General features: G+C 33.9%; 1 pseudogene; it reads right to left on the bottom strand.

Annotated features, from left to right (window-relative positions):
• Positions 1-1,162: 1,162 nt before the first annotated feature.
• Positions 1,163-2,180, bottom strand: LOC112321083 (serine/threonine-protein phosphatase PP1-gamma catalytic subunit pseudogene; annotated as a pseudogene).
• Positions 2,181-10,848: the final 8,668 nt, after the last annotated feature.

The raw sequence follows: 10,848 nt of genomic DNA, 5'->3' as shown, positions 1-10,848 counted from the left end.
GTGCCAAATCTGGGCTATAGCGGGGCTGAGTCACTTGGGTGATTTGATATTCTGCTAAAAAATTCTGCCTGAGATGTGATTCATGAGTAGGAATGTTGTCATGATGAAGCTGCCAATCTCCAGTTGCCTGTAGTTGTGGCCTTCTGAATCATCTGAATAACTTCATGGAGGAATATTCAAGCTTAGTGCAAAATTTGATGCAGATTCATTGCTCTACTCAGTCATTTTGAATGTGACAACCACACAGTAGACATGCTCACTCAACAACATCTACCACCCCAATGACTAGTACAGTGAAGCCATCATTGTTCACATGTGTGCATTCCAGTCCACTGTCCTTGGCTGCCAGGTTACATGGATGTTGTACAAACCATTCTTGTTACTTGAACAATGGCTGGACTTTTCCCAGACAGACCTCATACGTTTTTTAAACTATTAGAAGCTACACAGAAAAATGACAGCTTCCCAACTAATTTTTTAAAGCCATCATATCTCTAAATTTGAGCCATGTAAAAGACACATAAAGTATATAATTTTATTTGTAAATATAAAGATGAAACATCTAAATAAAATTTGAACAAATTGCAATATGCCATGTCCAGGTGATTTTAGAAATGAAGATGTTTTAACATTAAGAAACACAGTTGTTAGCTATGAAAAACAGTTTGTACATGACAAGACAATGAGAAATAGGCAATCCCTTTAAAGCAAATTCTTAAAATTAAAAAAAAAATTGTTCACAGTGATTTGATTCAACAGGATGCATTTTATGACAATAACATGTACAGATTTAGCACCCTAGGGCTCTCTTTTTATGCTGAAGAAAATGAGTGTTTACATTATTCATGGATAGTATTGAATTTTTAAAAAGAGAATTGTACACTTACCCCTTAGGATAAACTGTCCTAGGGTGTAGAGCTTTAACACCATCATTAAAGTTGTTTGCAAAAGGAAGGGGGAATTTAAAAAAGAAACAAAACATTTTTTCTTGGGGGTGAAGTCTTTCATTCCCTGTACTAACTAGCAAATGCCATTCATTAACTCAAAATGGAAAGGAGGGCCCCACAACACACTATCTGAGCAAGCTGACCAATACACATTACAGTTTTAAAAATGAAGGTTACATGGTACAAGTCCCAGCTAGGCACTGTCAAAGCGACATCTATTTCTTTGCTTGCTTTGTGATCATACCCCTTGGAGGTGTTATGGGGATTGTGACATTCAGCTCCTTTTTCTCTGCAGGCTTTAAAATCTAAAAAGAGCATGTTTAGTGTTGAGTCACCTCTCATCATGGCACCTGCATTTTCAAACTCTCCACAATAATTGGCTACAGAAAACAGAGAGACCAACTGACTCTTTGTAAAAAAATCATATCCATTTTTAACTACCCGATGGGCTCTACATATAAGATCTAAATCATCCCTATGGAGAAATTTTGCAACCACTTCTACTCCAAACGTGAAGGACACTCCTCTTTCATTTTCACCCCCAACTAAGACATCTTTATCAGCGTCAGAATATGAAAGATCACAAAGAAGAGCTTGACCCGGTGCATCAGTTGGTCACGCAATTCAGTGAATATGCTCCATAGACTGAAGATCTGTTGATAAACCTCCATGACAAAATATTTTCTCATTTGGTTGGCTGCTATAGGTAAACAGTTAAAGTAGTCTGTGAAAGTTTTCCATAGTTTAATGTTATATCTTCCTTCACATTTATCATAAAGTCCATATATTCTATTGATCCTGGCACAGTCGTGGTTTCCTCTGAGAAGAAAAAAATCTTGGTATACTTGATTTTGTACGCCAGTAAGAGGCAGACAGCCTCTAGTGACCCCTTCCCCTGTCCACATGGTTGCCAAGAACCACATAGTTGCTTTCTGGCGGGAAGCCAATGTACCCAAAATGTCAAAGTAAATCATGGTCTTGCCCATGGATATCGCCACATATTTTGAACGGTAACTTTTCAACCTTGCCAGCATCACTGGCATAATGTATGTTTAATTTAAACACACTTTCCTCTACTGTGTAGATAAAATGACTACTAAAGCCTTTATTTAAAATGTGTGAGACTCTTTCGTAAAGCCAAAGTTTCCGTTGAAATATGTATCGATACGCCCAAGTACAATGTGGTATGGTTGTGTTCCCATGACGCCTTCTTGAGGATTCAAAACCAGACATTTGAGTTTGAATAGCAATTGGTAACCTAGTGCAGTTTAAGCTATTAATGATTAAAGTTAATACGTTTTACATGATTTCCATATAGTTGCATCAGGCCTGAACCCATCCGTTCAGAAAGCTCCAAATTATAGAAACAACACTGTTCTGTACAGCGACCAGTCATGCTTTGTTTGGTCTACATCTTTATTCTGAGGGGAAGTTGAAGCTTCTAAGTCAAAACAAAGGAACTAACTTGCTATCCACCAGTTTATACAGAACTTACATTATCTGTGACTTTTGAAAACTGAGATCTGTTGAAAAGAAATCTGTCTCAACAGATGAGCATGTATAATACCACGTGATGAGAGTGAATTCAGACTTATTAAATGATGAATGTGTTAAATCCTCTCAGTGTCTGTTTCTCAGCACAGTACACACGGGAGAACTGTTGGTGGCATATTGAATGGAGTTTAATGAATAAACTGCTCTGGAAATCACATACACACACAAAAGAAACTTAGCTTGTTAATTTAGTACAGTTTATTAAATCATTACACTAAAAAGTTAAAAATAAAACATAACTTTAAAGTACTTAGATGTTTTCTAAAAGTTAACTGCTATTCTTAATGTTTTTCAAGTAAAATAGAAAGTGAAGCCTACTTAATTATGAGAATGGATATTTTCAAAAATATCTGAAATATCATATAAAACTGCAAGTACTCAACTATTTCTGTTCAAATAAGTATGAGAAAAGGAAGCCTGCATATGACTGTAGACCTAAAAAACTGAAGATACATAATTAAAAACTAACAAGCAGTCACCTTTTAGAATTAGTAAGAACTTTCGATAGAGCACTTACCTGCACATAATAAATATGTAAATGTCCATAGACTCTATATTAACAACCAGCAGTTTGAAATAGAAATGGGGAAAAATAGGAGACCTTAGCTCAATATATCAAAAGCAACAACTCAGAATAAAGAAACGTAGGGAGTTTGTTATGCAGATAATCACCAAAATTTGAGTAAAAAATGGGCTGAATAATTAGAGAGAAATATCATCTTTCTGGAAAGAACACATATTATTAAAAGTGCCAATCCTACACAAATTAACCACCTTAGTCAGAATCCTAAATTGTGATTTAACTGAAGAGAATGACATTTAAGTTCACATGGGACACTATAAGTAAGAATTTCACAGAATAATTTGGAAAAATGAATGGTAGTAAATGGTGAGTTTCCCTGACAGATAATTAAGTTTATTGATTTCAATCAGGTTTTGTAGTTATGAGCACAAAAGCCACTATATAAGTAGGAAGTTATAGGCAAATATAAATAGTAAATTAATTCACTGATGATATTTGGTAGGACATAACGTCTTATGGAAGAGAGTATATTTGGAAGCTGTGCAGCCAGGGTTACCTGCCAAACTGTGTAGATGTCCCATGAAGAAACCACTGCTCCTGCAACAGGAACAGACATACCGTAGCCAACAGAAATGAGGGGACAGAAGCGTATGTCTAGGACCCCCAGAGACCTGGATTGGGATACAAAAAGCTATGTAATAATTACAAAAAATGGTCCAAAAGTAGACAAGCCCTTGAGAACTAATAAAGCCTTTGAATCACTGTCGTCCCCAAACTGAATAAAGTGGATGTAGTATAGCCACTGTCCCCAAATACCTGCTAGAATTATAAATACACACTGCTCTATAGAGAGACATATCTTTCTGGAACTCAAAATATTTTTTCAGTTACTCATGCTATGTCCAATGCCCAACCAAAACTAATAATACATATGAAAGTATAAGACAATATGATTGAAAACCAAGAGAAACTTAGACAAAAACGAACAGTTATTCAAGTGGATAGTACATTGAAACAACTGTACTTAATACATATTCAAGAAAAGAAGACATAGGATTGAAACTTTTGGCAGAGAACTGAAAAGTAGAACAAAATAACAAAATATACATTTTAAAACATGTGGAATCTAAAAGAGCCAAACTGGTAGAAACATAGAGTGGACTGATGGTTGCCAGAGGCTAGAGGGGAGGGGAAATGGGGACATGTTGGTTAAAGGGTACAAACTTTCACTATAAGATGAGTAAGTTCTGGGGAGCTAACGCAGCGCATGGTGATTATAGTTAATAATGCTGTATTCCATACTTCAAGTTGCTAAGAGAGTGGGTCTTAAATGTTCTCACCACAAAAAAAGAGAAATAGTAGTTATACAACATGATGGAGGTATTAGCTAATTCTGTAGTGGTAATAATCATTTTGCAGATATGAGTGTATCAAATCCACACTTGTTATATACTGTGTTACATATGTCAAGAAAACTGGAAAAAATACAATAACCAAAATTAAGAATTTCAGGAGTGTGTTTAGCAGCATTTATAACAACTGAATAAAGAGTTAATTAATGAAAGAGAAATCAGAATAAAATATCCCAAATAAAATGCAGAGTAACTTATGGGAATAAAGAAGAATTGAGAGTCAAAAATACAGGGGCAGAGAATCTCTCAGTTCTATAATCAGACTTCCCAAAGGAAGATAAAATAAGGCAAAAGCAATGTGTGAAGAAGTGATATTTTCATTTCCTCCTCAAAGTATCAAGTCTCAGATTCAAGAGATGCCTATGAATAACAATTAGGGTTTTAAAAATCTTCATATGCTATCTAAACCATTGAAAGCTGGACAAAGAGATGATCATAGAGCAGCCGGAAATATGAAGACAGATCACCTTCACAGAGCAACATAAACATTGATCACTAATTTTTCAAATAAAAAAGTGGAAGTCGAGAGATGACAGGACAATAACCCTAAAAAGAAATTGCCACCAAGAATTCTAGACTGGGGAAAAGTATCCTCCCTTCCCTTGTAAAGGCAAAAAAACCCCCACAAATGCTTAGACAAACCAAAACTAAGAGAATTTTCCACCAGCAAACCTATACTAAAGAAAATATTGAGTATTTTTCAAAGAGAAATAAATGATCCTAGTTTGGTGATGTGAGAGAAATAAAGAACAAAAAATGGATATTAGGTAATCTAAAAAATACTGACTATATAAGCAACAATAGTAATATCTTTGGGATTTTATATAAAATTTAAATACAAAACAACAATAGCATATAATTTGTTAGCATATGGAATATGTAAAGTTTCTTACATTACCTGACAAGAGGCAAAATAACTAGTTTACATCAGATTTTGATAAGTCAAGGATAATATTTACTCTTTTAGTATAACCACTGAGAGAATAATAAAATATAAAAATATCAACATAATAGGAGGGGAAATATTTAAAAAATTAGTTGATCAATAGGAAGGAAATAAGAGAAAAGAACATAGAATAGATAGGACAAATAGAAATTAAATTGTGAGATAGTATATTCAAAGCCAAATATGTCATAATTATACTATAAAAAAGGAGCGTCCTAATTAAAAGACAAAGATGATCAGGCTGGATAAAAAATTAAAACTTAACATGTTTCTTGGAAGAAAATCTTCTAAAATTTAAACAAACATAAAGTAGAAATATGGAAATACTATACTTTGCAAGCATTAACCAAAGACATTGGCTTAGGTATATTAATACTAGACAAAGAAGAGTCAAGGCAAAAAGTTGTACTTGAGATATACAGGGACATTTCATAAGGTGAAAATTTCACTTTGCCAACAAGTATAAAAATACTAGCTTTTAATTTTACCAAAATATAACATAAAAGATATAAAGCAAAAATTAATAACTGGGAGAAACTAATTCATAATGGAAGGTAACTTTTCCATACAGAAAGGACAAACTGACAAATCACTAATGATGTAGAAACTTTAAACAACACAATAAGCTTTACCTATTGGAAATTTTTATACCACTGCATCCAGCAACCAACTATACACATTTCATTCAAGAGCACATAAAGTATTTTTAATTAATTGACTATATGCTGTGTCACAAAGCAAATCTCAACTGATTCCAAATGATTAAAACATTCATAGTATGTTTCTAACCATTGTATAATTAAGCTAGAATTTAACCACAAAAAGATAACTAAAACTTCTTGTGTTGGGAAATTCAAAAACAAAATTACACCTCAAAATAACCCATGGTTCTTTTGTTTTTCTCAGTGTCTTCCTGTTCCTGAGAATTTTTCCTTTCTTTTTTTCTTTATTTTATTGTTGATACTAATGCAGATGCCCTCATCCCTGCCCCCCCCCCCCCCGCCATCACCACACTGTTGTCTGTGTCCACGGGTTTTACATATATGTTCTTTGGCAAATCCCTTCACCTTCTTTCATCCGGCCCTTCCCTCCCCGCTCTCCTCTGACAGCCTCAGTCTGTTCCATGCATCCATGCCTCTTTTCTGTTTTGTTCATTAGTTTATTTTGTTCATTAGATTCCACATAGAAGTGATAAAAAAGAAATCATGAAATAGTTCTAAATGAATGATACTTGATATTAAAAGTGCCTTAGTGCAACTAATGCTTTGCTATGAGAAGAATTTATAGCCTTAAATATCTGTTAAAAAAAAAGGAATGCTGAAAGTAAGAGTACAAAATTTAAGAAGGTAGAGAGGAATAAAAGAAAAACAACTGATACAAGTAATAAAATAATAGGATGAGAAAAATCAACACAATAAAGAGGATTAGCAAAGTTAAAATCAGTTTATATAAAAGGCTGACAATTTTTTTTCAGACAAAATTTAATAATACATGAAAGACTAGGATAAAAAGTGAGATAAAAGGGTTTTAGTTAAAAAAGGGAATACAAAGACCAGATCATAGAGAAATTAAAGCAATTATAAATCTGTTTAATGAATAACCTATGCCAATAAACTTGAAAACTAAATGAAATAGTAAAACTCCTGGATATAAAACTTATTAAAATTGACAAAAGAAGTTATAGAAAATCTGGACACTGTAATAGATGTCACATGAATTATATCTCTAATAAAAAGCTTCCATAAGAGGAAGCTTCAGCTTATATGTCTTCATCAGAGAGTACTTACGGAAAAAGTAATGCCTAATTCACAGTGCAAGAGGACATGAAATGGTTATTGTGATATAAAAACATGATAAGGATAAAAAGACAATTATAGGCCAATCCCAATATTGGAATAGAACTAAATATTTTTAAAAATATTACCCAATTAAACCAATAATATATAAAGAGCAATATATATTCAGATTTATCCAAGAAATGAAAATTTTATCCAACATCCTAAACTCAATTAACAATTTTCCACCAAAACATTTCTGAGACATCAGTCTGTGGGGTCTTGTGGGTGCTAATACAGAGTATGGGCTGTATGCCAGGATCTTTGGGTTTGTGTGTGTGTGTCTGTGTGTACACACAAACACAGATATACCATATGTATGACTTATGCATGTGTCCATATCTATAAATATATATTTATATATTTTATGAATATAAATATATAAATACATATGTGAAATATATAAATGTATATTTAATTTCCACCTCATCCACTAGTCTAGTAAAAGAATGCAAGCCAGTTAACTTAAAGGGAAATGTCGATGCATGTATTTATTATTACCATTTTTGAAGGAAAAGAATGTCATCAGGAAAGATTTCCATCATTCTAATCTAGCTGATGTAGGATTTCTGAAAAGGGAACAGTGAAGGAAGTCTCTTTTGTTATTTACAAGCAGACTTTATTAGGAAGAAATCATTTATGCACAAAGTAATGCAAGACTTCCATTTTGCTACTCTTCTAGGTATTTTGGAAATGTTCAGTTCAAACTCAAGTTGCTAATGAAACTTTAGACCTTACATCATCACCTGATAGATTTTTTTGATCCTTTCACTAATTTGCATAAAATTAGTAAATTGGACATTCTAGTTATTCTTTTAAACAGAATCTCCAATTAAAAGTACCACCACTCTAGGACAGTTGCATCATGTAGCATCTATCCTTCTTCAGCATTAAAAAGTCTTCAAAATAGTGGACTTCTCTTGAACTACCTTTCACCCACTTACAGGTCCTTGAATGACATTTGATCACATTGGGGTCCTATCGAAATTTGTTCCAGGAAGGCATCAAGGAATAGGAACAGGCCTAATCTCTCTAAAAGTCTTTTGAGTCTAATAATGAGACTCCTATCAGAACAGCCTAGGCTGTAAATCTTCCTTTGAGGTTATGTGAAATATTTTTTATTTTTTGCAGCAAAAATGAGTGCAGGTGCAGATCAGTTGATGATAATGTTCTATTTATTTTCTGAAGCGAGGTGGGGGAGTGACAATATCAGAAAGTCCAGTTTACTCACTGTGAAAAATACCATGTATTTTAACCTTCATAAAGACTTTGCCCTTTTGGATATATCCTGTTGGCTATATCTAAAACAAATAAAAATATAACAGGAAAGCAAATAAAGCATAAAAAAAGTAAAACACCAATACTAGTTCTTCCATACACCTCCACCCATGTTATTCTTCTTATTCTCCTAATGTCTGATCAGTACATGGAAATATGCCTACATTTTGTTGATATTAGATAACCCAAGAGAGTGGTATAATGGGGCTAACTCTCATATATACTAATAACTGTCCCTGTTCTTCCCTTTTAAACCAAGTCTTCTCCACTCTGACTTCATACTTCATATTTCAGATGTCTGACGCAGCTTAGTGTATATTTTTTGCCTTTTTTTGAAAAGAACAGAACAACCTCATTTTAGTTTTTAAATGTGTTTGTGTTTGTATGTGTATATGGATAGAGAGAGGAAGAAAGAGAGAGAGAGAGAGGACATGCATGTAAACCTAGGTGGACATTTCTTTATCCATATAATTCAAAATGTTTTTCTGGTGTGTATAGATGTATGTATCTTTTTCACTGGTCTTTGCCAAACTCAATAAGAGGTGTTATCCATACATTAATATTTTCAAGATAGGGAAGTTTCCTTTAATTACTTATTTGATCATTGATTTTGTTTACATTTTTTAAATGTTTTCCATTCCAAATGTTTCTCAGAAACCATTATAATTCAAAGATTGATTTATTTCCTCATAGTATTTTGTCTCTGTTCTTTTTAAATCACCTCAACACTCTTGGTGATTTTCCCAAGTTATTCTTGTCATATCACAGTTTTGCTTGTCCACAGTATCAAATGAGTTCTCTAAGGCAGCCAAGGTAATTTTTAGTTCTTCCATTGTATGTTAAAATGTCTTCAAACCACATTTTATCTCAGATATGATCAGGAAGGATCACAGGCAGGGAGATACTTCCTGAGAAGCAGCATAGGGAAAAAACCTTGTGAGAACCTAAGAAACTCCTTCAACTGCCAGTCGGTTCTTATTATCTATGTCTAGAAGGATCCGTGAGGCACTATGGACCTACATCCCTTCTCTGTTTCTCAAAGAGTGATGGTGTAGTGTTTCTCTTCTCTCTCCTCCATTATATGTAACATGCATCAGGAGCTGCTTCGGTGCTGTACTCAAAGATCCTAAACTTAGAGCTGAGAGGTAACATCACTTCCTTTGGGGAAGAATTGGGTACATTTTAAAGAGAAAGGTACATTTTTTTTTAAATGGAATACTTAGGAAGAAGTATGTGGGTTAAAGAAAGCAAAAGCACTGGGCTCTGGGAGATATTTATTCAAGAACAACAGGAATCCACATATTCTGCTTTTGCTAATGGCTGGTTTTTATTTTCAAAGGCCCCTCTTTTCAATCAACATCGTTTAGTGAACCCATGGCAATAATGTCACTCAGACTTGATTAATCAGTCTCATAGCCCCCAGGCCACAGTGATTGCTTCAGAGATGGGCACGTTATATTTTCAGAGATTATAAATCATCATAATAATTTTGCTGAACTCAATGAAAAAAAAAAAAGACAAGTAGCGACTCTGTCTGGATTTGTAACTGAGAAGAAAAACTAAGCACTTCTGCCACATCTTGATAGTACATGGATTTGAAACCAACATAGAAAAAAAAATAAAGTCCTGAAGGTCTGTATGAGCCATAAATTCAATTATTTTAATCCATCCTACCCTAAGTCTACTTATTATAAGAAACAGTCAACCACTGCTTTCTTCAGCAAGCATTGATTATATATTTACTCTCTTATATGAAGACTCTTAAGCAACATAGTCAGTTTACACTGTGACAAGAGAAATACAAACAAATAAGAAAGATGACTCAATTTCATGTGCAAGCCATGTTTTCTGATTCAGCTGCATCAGATATAAAGTGGATGTATGAACCCCCTCCAAAAAAAGAAAGAGATAAATTTTCCAGATTGAGAATTATATCGTATAGTATATAATTATATTGTCTACCTCTGTAGAAGTCACCTACATGTGGGCTCATCTATGATATATTACCTTGAATGTAGCATATTTCCCTCCTGTTAAACCATTTTAAATCTTTTATTTGGGGACTATACCTAGCAAGAATCATGTCAGCACAGAACCCAGGAAGACATTATTGCTTAACTAGTAGACAAAGGAGAAGCATTCAGTGAACCAGGCTTGGGGGGTAGAGGAGAAAGCAGCTATAGACTTACAATAAATGCTAGAAGACAGAACTTTTGAGAAATATCCTTTGGACTTCCAACCAAGATGGAGGCACAGATAGATATGCTTTGCTTCCTTGCACAACCAAAAGAACAACAACCAATTTAAAAAACTAAAACAACCAGAACTGCCAGGAAATCGAACTGTATGGAAG

The sequence above is a fragment of the Desmodus rotundus genome, chromosome 4, assembly GCF_022682495.2.
Source record: "Desmodus rotundus isolate HL8 chromosome 4, HLdesRot8A.1, whole genome shotgun sequence".
Lineage (NCBI taxonomy): Eukaryota > Metazoa > Chordata > Mammalia > Chiroptera > Phyllostomidae > Desmodus > Desmodus rotundus.
This window is presented reverse-complemented; position numbering and strand designations above follow the sequence as displayed.